This window comes from Acinonyx jubatus, chromosome A1 (genome assembly GCF_027475565.1).
Source record: "Acinonyx jubatus isolate Ajub_Pintada_27869175 chromosome A1, VMU_Ajub_asm_v1.0, whole genome shotgun sequence".
Lineage (NCBI taxonomy): Eukaryota > Metazoa > Chordata > Mammalia > Carnivora > Felidae > Acinonyx > Acinonyx jubatus.
Window position 1 is genome coordinate 209,607,145 of NC_069380.1, and position 9,090 is coordinate 209,616,234.

Consider the following 9,090-nt stretch of genomic DNA (forward strand, 5'->3'; position numbering starts at 1 on the left):
CTTCAGGACTCAACCACTGGGAATCTGACTGTGATGGAGAGTGGGGGAGGTTATAACAACCAGCACATGAATCTTAGCAGACCAAGTTCATCCCTGCAGTGCCCAAGTAGTAATCCCAAACTGTGGTTTTGTTCATCTGCAGAATCAAGTCAGGGGTGCTTCATGACCAAGGAAGTCAGCAGGGTTCAAATCTGCCTGATTCTGATCCTCAAGTGAGTTTTGCCTGCCCTAGAGCTTGGTTTGCCTGTGCCCAGGGAAGGAGCTGAATCACAGCCCCAACTGCTGTGGAGTGTCTTCTGCCCCATCTGATCAGAAGGACTGGCAACAATTCCTGGAAGCAGTGTGGCTCATTGGCACTCCAGCTGACAGGTGGGCAGGCAGAGTTGGTCATCCCTAGAACAAAGCCACTATCAGGCATGTAGTGTTCTTGTACTATACATAGGCAGGGGGATTAATTCATAGCAAAGGCTCCAGCTACTAGCAACTGGAGAACCTGTTTTGAAAATTGAGAGTAGCCTGGAGTAGCTCTTCCACCTCCCACCCAGGCAAAGTTGCTGACACATAGACCCACCTGCTGTGAAGAGAAATATCTTCTGGCCCCATCTCATTAGAAGGACTGTAGACAACTCCTGGAAGCTGTGTGGCCCAGCAACACTTGAGCCAAGAGGTGGTCAGACAAAGTCAGTAGTTTGCAGAACAAAGCCACTGGTCCTATTCAGTCAGGGAACTTGGTGTCTGGATCAGTTTGAGATAAGACAACTAAGGATTTTACCAGCCGTAGAGCTGCTTCTCCCACTGTACCCGGGCAGGGAATGTAATTTGTAGCTCTACTCATCACTGAATACAGCCTATCTATCTGACCAGGGAACCTAACCACAGCAGGAAAGCTGCAAAGCCTATTCAACAACACTACATGCAGTGACACTTGAATAGGCAGCATAGTCCATGGCTTTCCCATCTGTAGAGCAAAACCAGTGGCCTCACTAGAGTAGGAAATTTAACTCACACTTTGGCTTGGTTCAGATTCCAAAACAACAAGCTATACAGGCTCTGGGTCCCATCCTGCAGCTCTCCCAGGGCAGGGAAGTTAATTCATGGCCCCATCCACTACTGAATATTGTAGCCAGTCTCTATCATCTGGTAATCCTGACAAGAGAATCTAGGCAAGTGTGGAACCTATCCTACAGCTGCACTTTGGTTGGGGTCCAAGCCAGCAGTTTTATTCAACTGTTCTCAGCCCATGGCGTATCCCTTGTCCCTATCCTCAGAGCTTGAACAGTTGTTTCACCCAAAAGTGGACCATAAAAGCAGGCTTCACCTATCTAAGTACATTAAAAATAAATATGACCAGAAACCCAAACTAAAGTGACTGGTGAAGAACTGTCTCTGCCAAAGCAAACCAGTAACATCTGGTAGAGTCTGATTACTCAAATGTGCAGATGCCAATGGAAGGAACCAAGGATCATGAAAAGTCACGTATATATGACACATCAAAGAAATCTAGTAAAGCTGCAATAACTGTAAAGAAATGGAGATCTGTGAACTGTCAGACAAAGAATTCAGAATGAACTTCTTAGGAAGTTTGGTGAACTACAAGTGGACAACAAAATGAGATTAGCAAAACAATGCATGAATGAAATGACAAGTTTGACAAGGAAATAGCAGCCATCAAAAACAAAAATGAAATCCTAGAGTTGAAAAATACAGTTACCCACCTGAAGAATTCAATAGAGAGTTTCAAAAGTGGACTTGACCATGCAGAAGAATGAGTAATTTGAAGGATAGGACATTGGAAAGTATCCAGAGGAGCAAAAAGAAAAAAGAATGAGCAAGAGTGAAGAAAGCTGACAGCAATAAGACAATGAAAAAATGATACTTGCATTATGGGAATTCCAGAAAGATAAGAGAAAGAGAATGTGACATAAAGTATATTTAAAGCAATAATGGCTAAAAACTTCCTGAACCTAGGGAGAGAATTAGATATCTAGATCCATGAGGCCCAAAGGACTCCAAATAGGTTGAACTTGAATAGGGCTACACCAAGACACATTATAATTAAATTGGCAAAAGTCAAAGACAAAGAATTTCAAGAGCAGTAAGAGAAAAGAGACATTACATACATGGAAACCTCTCATAAGACTATAGACAGATTTCTCAACAGAAACTTTTTAGGCCAGGAAAGAATGGGATGACATTTTCAAAATATTGAAAGAAAGAATAATTGTCAGCCAAGAATTCTATATCCAATGAAACTATTCTTCAGAAGTGAACAAGGTACAAAGTCCTGAACAAACAAAAATTGAGGGAGTTCATTACTATCAGACCTGCCTTATAAGAAATGCTAAAGTGAGTTTTTTGGTGAAAATAAAAGAGCACTAACATCATAAAAACAAAAATACAGTGTAAATTTCATAGGTAATGGTAAATATATAGTCATAGTTAGAGTCTGCAATATTGTAGTAGTAGTGAATAATTCATTTAAAACTCTAGTTTAAAAATTAAAAAATGAATACAGTAAAAATAACCATAACTATAATAACCTGTTGTTAGTTAGACAATATAAAAATATGGATATTGTAACATAATAACCTAAAATGTGAGAAGTAAAAGTATAAAGTTTATAAATTCTATTGACACTCTTATCAGTTTAAAATAAGGTGTTACAAGTTTAAGATATTTTATATAAGCTTTATGGTTACCACAAAGGAAAATCCTGTAGTAATTACACAAAAGAACATGATAAAGAAGTCAAAGCATATTGATATCAAAAGACATCAACACACCAAAAAAGATAGCAAGATAAACAAGGAATAGTGGATCTACAAAACAACTAGGAAACAACGTACAAAATGATAATAGGAAGTTCTTACCTAGCAATAATTTTTTAAACAAAAATGGGTAAAATTCTCCAGTTAGAATACATTGAATGGTGCAATGGATTAAAAAATAAAAACAAGATCCAGCAATATACTGCTTACTAGAGACTCACTTAAGCCGTAAAGACACACAGAGACTGAGTGAAGAGATAGAAAAAAACATTTCAAGCAAAAGGTAACCAAAAAAAAAAGCAAGCGTAGTTATACTTCTATCAGACAAACCAGACTTTAAACTAAAATTGGTAAAAAGAGACAAAGAAGGTCATTATATAATGATAAAGGAGTCAGAAATTAAGAAGATATAACAGTTGTAGATATTTATGCACCCAGCGTTGGATCACATAAATATATAAAATAAAAACTAACAGAGATAAAAGGAGAAATAAATGGTAACATAATAATAGTTGGGGGCTTTAATACTCTATTGTTAACAACGGATAGATCATCCAGAGAGAGGATCAGTAAGGAAACAGTATTTGAACAACAGTGTAGGCAAAATGGACCTAACAGACACAGAACATTCTATTCAACCACAGCAGGATACACATTATTCTCAACTGCACAGGGAACGTTTTCTAGGATGGACCATGTTTTAAGCTCAAAAAAGTCTTAACAAATTCAAGAAGATTGGAATCATACCAAGTATCTTTTCTGACTATAACAGCATGAAGCCAGGAAAAAATAAGAGGAAACCTGGAAAATTCATGAATACATGGAAATTATATAAAACTTTTCTGAACAATCAGTGGATCAAAGAACAAATTAAAGGGGGAATACCAAAAGTTTTTTTTGAGACAAATGAAAATAAAAACATAACATACCAGAACTTGTGGGATGCAGCAAAAGCAGGTCTAAGAGGGAAGATCGTAGCAATAAATGCTTATGTTAAGAAGCAAGGAAGATCACACATAAACAATCTAACTCTACACCTAAAGGAACTAGAAAAAGAAGAACTGAGCCCAAAGTTAGAAGAAAGAAGATAATAAAGATTAGAGCAAATATAAATGAAACAGAGAACAGAAAAACATTAGAAAAGATTAACCAAACTACGAGTTGATTCTTTGAAAAGATAAAAAAAAAAAAACAAAAAAACCAAAAAAAAAAACAAAAAAAACAAACCTGACAAAAGCTTGGCTAGACTAACCAAGGAAGAAAGAGAAAGGACTCAAATCTATAAAATTATAAATGAAAAAAGAGACATTACAACTGATATCACACAAAAATTCAAAGGATCATAAGAGGCTACTATAAACAACTATATGCCAACAAACTGGAGAACCTAGAAGAAATGGAAAAATTCTAGAAACATACAACTCACCAAAACTGAATCAAAAAGAAATAGAAAATCTGAAGAGACCAATTATTAGTAAGAAGATTGAGTCAATAATAAAAAATCTCTCAATGAAGAAAAGCTCAGGACCAGATGGCTTCACCGCTAAATTTCACCAAACATTTAAAGAACACTCCCAAACTCATTTTGTGAGGCCAGCATTATCCTGAAATGAAAACCAGAAAAGGACACTATTAGAAAAGAACACTATAGGCCAATATTGCTGATAAATATAGTTGCAAAAATTCTCAGTAAAATACTAGCAAACCAAATTTAGCAGCACATGAAAAGGATCGTGATCAAACACATTAAAAAGCATCATGATCAAGTGGGACTCATCCCTGGAATACAATGATGGTTCAACATATGGAAATTAATAGAATTTATATCACATTAATAGAATGAAAGAAAAGAAACATATGATCCTCTCAATAGATGCAGAAAAAGCATTTGACAATATTCAACATCCATTCATGATAAGAACTCTTAACAAATTACACATGAAAGGAACATATCTCAACATGATAAAAGGCCATATATGACGAACACAGCTAACATTATAATCAGTGTTGAAAGGTTGAATGCTTTTCCTCTAAGATCAAGAAGAAGACAAAGGTACCCATTCTCCCTTCTCCTATTCAAGATAGTTAACTTGGAGATCCTAGCTAGAGCAATTAGGCAAGAAAGAGAAATAAAATATCAGAATTAGAAAGGAAGGGGTGCCTGGCTGGCTCATTTGGTAGAGCATGTGACTCTTGACCTTTGGGTTGTGAGTTCAGGCCCCACATTGGGCATAGAGCTTACTAAAAACAAAACAAAAAAGATTTGGGAAGAAGTAAAATTGTCTCTATTTGCAGATGACATGATTTTATATACAGAAAATCCTAAAGACTCAACCAAAAACTGTTAGATCTAATCACTGAAGTCAGTAAAGTTGTGGGATACAGAATTAACATGTGAAAGTCAGTCATGTTTCTATACACTAACAATGAATTTTATGAAAAAGAAATCAATCCCATTTATAGTAACATCAAAAACATAAAATACTTGGGAATACATTTTGCAAAGGAGATGAAAAACTTTGCTTTGAAAGCTATAAGACATTGATGAAAGAAAAGAAAGAGGACAAAATAAATGGAAAACTATCACATATTCCATGGATTGGAAGAATTAATATTGTTAAAATGTGATTACTACCAAAAACCATCTGTGGATTTAATGCAATCCCTATCATGATTCTCATGGCATTTTTTTTTACAGACATAGAAAAAACATTCCTAAAATTTATATGGAACTACAAAAGACTCCAAATACCCAAAGAAATCTTGAGAAAGGAGAACAAAGCAGAAGGCATCACATTTCCTGATTTTGAGAAATACTATAAAGCTATAGTCATCAAAAACAGTATGGTATTGGCATAAGAACAGTCTATATGGACTCAGTATGGCTGGGAAATGTAGTTGGGTTAAATGAAATTTAGGATATTTTTGTTATTTATTTACAATCTAATTAGGAAAATAAAAAAAGATTCTGAGAAAACAGTGAGTAGTTATTAAGTTACATACTATGTCATACAATCACTGGTTGTACAGGGTACAATCTGTGCAATCGAATCTGTATGAGTACAGAATCGATTAATATGAGCTGAAGTAGTACATCTGTGGTTCCTGAGATAAATAATAAATTACTATTCCAGTATCTTCCCAGACTGGCTATTTTATTGAAGGTCATATTCCTCTTGTCACATATTGGAAATTCCATCTATAATTTTTATTTTAACTTTTTCCTCCCTTTTCCAATGACATAATCTTACCCTAACCACCCACCAAAGAAAACAACACAGGATTCTTTGTAGTGTGCTGATGGCATTTTGAAAACAAAAGGACATGGCACATACAACTAAGCTGAATATCTGGATATCTGCATGATGCTGTATCTGTGGTCCTTTGGACAAGAATTGCATGCCTCCATCTTGGGAATCAGTGTACCAGTCCTAGAGTGAAGGAGTCTTTGGACTTTGTAACTGGTCTCCTTGGCAGAATTTTGTTTTTGAATGGAAAAAAAAGAACCTGAGAAAGATGTGTGTGTGTGTGTGTGTGTGTGTGTGTGTGTGTGTGTGTGTGTATACAGTGGTGGTAATGGTGAATTTCACAGATGGGGAAGAATTCTGAAGAGCTCTTTCCTGGTAACATTGAGTAAGCAAGGAAGTCTTTGTCTTTTAGCTTTTTGAATGATAATCAGAGATAGGCTGCTGGAACTACCATCTGGTACCTAGGTAGTCAGATGCTATGTTGCAAAACTCTTTTATTCACCAGGCTGGACCAGATTGTAGTAACAAGCCACTCCAAAATCTGAATGGTTTAAATAACAAAGGAGTATTTCTTGCTCCCACTGCGTGTCCACCATGGGTCACCAGAGGGCTTTGACAACATTGTTGTCCTTACTCTGGGACCTAGATTGACAAAGTACCTATCATTTAGAATACTGCTGGTCAAAATGGTAGTGGGGGAAAAACAACTCTGTAGGGTCTAGCATCTGTATCACTCTTTGGCTTAGAATAACTCAAATCAATCCTGACAGTTTAGGATTTAATGAAGTTTTATAAGGAAAAAAAATCCATTGAGATAACTACAGGATTTTATATTTAGAACCTCAAATTTGCTTGCCTAGAATGAGGGTGTGTGCAAGAAGAACTGAAGGCTCAATATGAATGAGCCAGTAGTGTTATATGACAGCCAAAAAGCTACAGTGATTTCAGGTTAGAGTAATAACATCCATAGCAAAATTGGTCCATAGTTGTTCCACTATACTTCCTGTTAAACCATTCCAGAGGTATCTGTTCAGATTTGGTACCATACTTGGAATGATACTCATAAAGAAAAATGAGTTTAGGGGTGCCTAGGTGGCTCAGTCGGTTAAGCGTCTGACTGAGCTCAGCTCAGGTCACAATCTCGCGGTCTGTGAGTTCGAGCCCCGCGTTGGGCTCTGGGCTGATGGCTTCCGATTCTGTGTCTCCCTCTCTCTCTGCCCCTCCCTCAGTCATGCTGTCTCTCTGTCTCAAAAATAAATAAACGGTAAAAAAATTAAAAAAAAAAAAGAAAAATGAGTTTAGATGAAAACAGGAGGGTCAAGGGTCATTAAGCGTCTGATATTATGAGGGATGATTGAAGAAATTGAGGCTGTTTTACCTAAAGAGAAGATAGAGAAGTAACATGATAGCTGTCTCTAAGAATGTGGAGAAGGGATTCAGGTTATTTCTATGTATGACAGAAGAGTCCAGTGGTATCTATGAATGGAAACTGAAGGGAGGGTTTCAACTCAGTCTTGAGAATTTAGTAGTAATTTGAACTGTTCAACAATAGCACAGACTGGAGGGTGCCATTCCTTTCTTGGTGAGAGAGGCTAACTGAGCATGTTTTGTTACAGAATATGATCCCATGTTGTCTAAGATTGAATTTATTCTTGTATTGTCCATATTTTTTTCATGCAATTGGATGGCTATCTGAATCTTATTTGGAACTTTTTAGAATGAGAATTGATCTTTGAAAAAAGTTGGTAAATGAAATAATGAATTTTTGAAACTCTCAGGGATCATTTTTTTAAAAAAAAATTTTTTAACGTTTATTTATTTTTGAGACAGAGCATGAACGGGGGCGGGGGGGGGGGGGATCAGAGAGAGAGAGAGACACAGAATCTGAAACAGGCTCCAGGCTCTGAGCGGTCAGCACAGAGCCCGACGCAGGGCTCGAGCTCACGGACTGCAAGATCATGACCTGAGCCGAAGTTGGCCGCTTAACCGACTGGGCCACCCAGGAGCCCCACTCTCAGGGATCCTTAAATGACATATGTTGGAGCCACACTGATCTATGTTCATATCCTAGCTCCTCCCTTATAAGCCTTGTGACCTTGGCAATTTAGTTCATCTCTCTGAGCCTAAATAGGTGCCTCTGTAAAATGGAATTAATAACGTTGTGGATAGGATTAAGTTTAATAAGCTAAAAATGCCCAGAAAGAACTTCTCAATGCACTTGGCACAGAGGATTCACCCAGAACATGGAGGCTACATTGTTATTAATCCTTTCTTTGGCTTTTGTTTTACTAAGGCTAAGATGGTGCTTTTAGATTCTTAGTTCCAGCTTCTTTTCACTGTTTCTCTTGAGTTAGTTCAGGTTTCAGGGTCAAGTCAAGAATATCATTGATTTTAATAATCCTCCATTCATTTATTTTCCTCCCACTCAAAATGTTCTAGAGTAAGGTTTTTCAATGACCTCTGCAGCTGTCATTACTGGTAAAACCCATTAAATAGCATCTAACTGTCCAACTTGTCTGAACAACTGCACGTCTTGTTCCATGCACACTTCAGATCTGCGGGCCATAGACGTACTCATGTGTACGTGCCCCCTCTTAAGTTTCTCCTCACATTTGAAAACTGTTTAGTTTTTCTTTGATAGTTACCTAGAATGAGTCTCAGATAATTCCACTAACTTGACCTTTCCATTAAGCTACAGAAAATTCAGAGAAAGCTCACCTAAACTTCTGAAGGAGACAAACTTTAGAAACAATGATGTTTGCCAGCATTGAAATTTGTGCTTTTTATTGGCTCGTTTTACCCTTGGCGTTGATGAAAAGAATTGTTATAGTGTGGAGTCCATTGGAAGCAGTTAGCTTTATAAGTCCTGCATTAGGTAAAAATGTGAATAATCATACTGTATGCATGTTCTGTTTTGCAATGCTCTGCCACAAAAATGACTTCATACAGGCGTATTTCTGCACATAGATGGCAGGCTTGCATCCAACCTGTTCTGCTTTCTTACCTGTTCTGCTTAGGTGCCAGCTTGTCTTTATTTCTTACTGGGTCCAAACTGATGGCTTTATTGCTAAGGT

At 37.1% G+C, this 9,090-nt stretch overlaps 1 long non-coding RNA gene across 1 annotated transcript in view; it reads left to right on the forward strand.

The window, feature by feature from the left end:
• The window catches only part of LOC113603972 (uncharacterized), a 28,272-nt gene extending 21,132 nt beyond the window's left edge, over window positions 1-7,140 (forward strand). The window contains exon 4 of the long non-coding RNA XR_003425794.2: window positions 143-7,140. This is a non-coding gene — a long non-coding RNA (uncharacterized LOC113603972). The remainder of the gene's footprint in view (window positions 1-142) is intronic.
• Window positions 7,141-9,090: the final 1,950 nt, after the last annotated feature.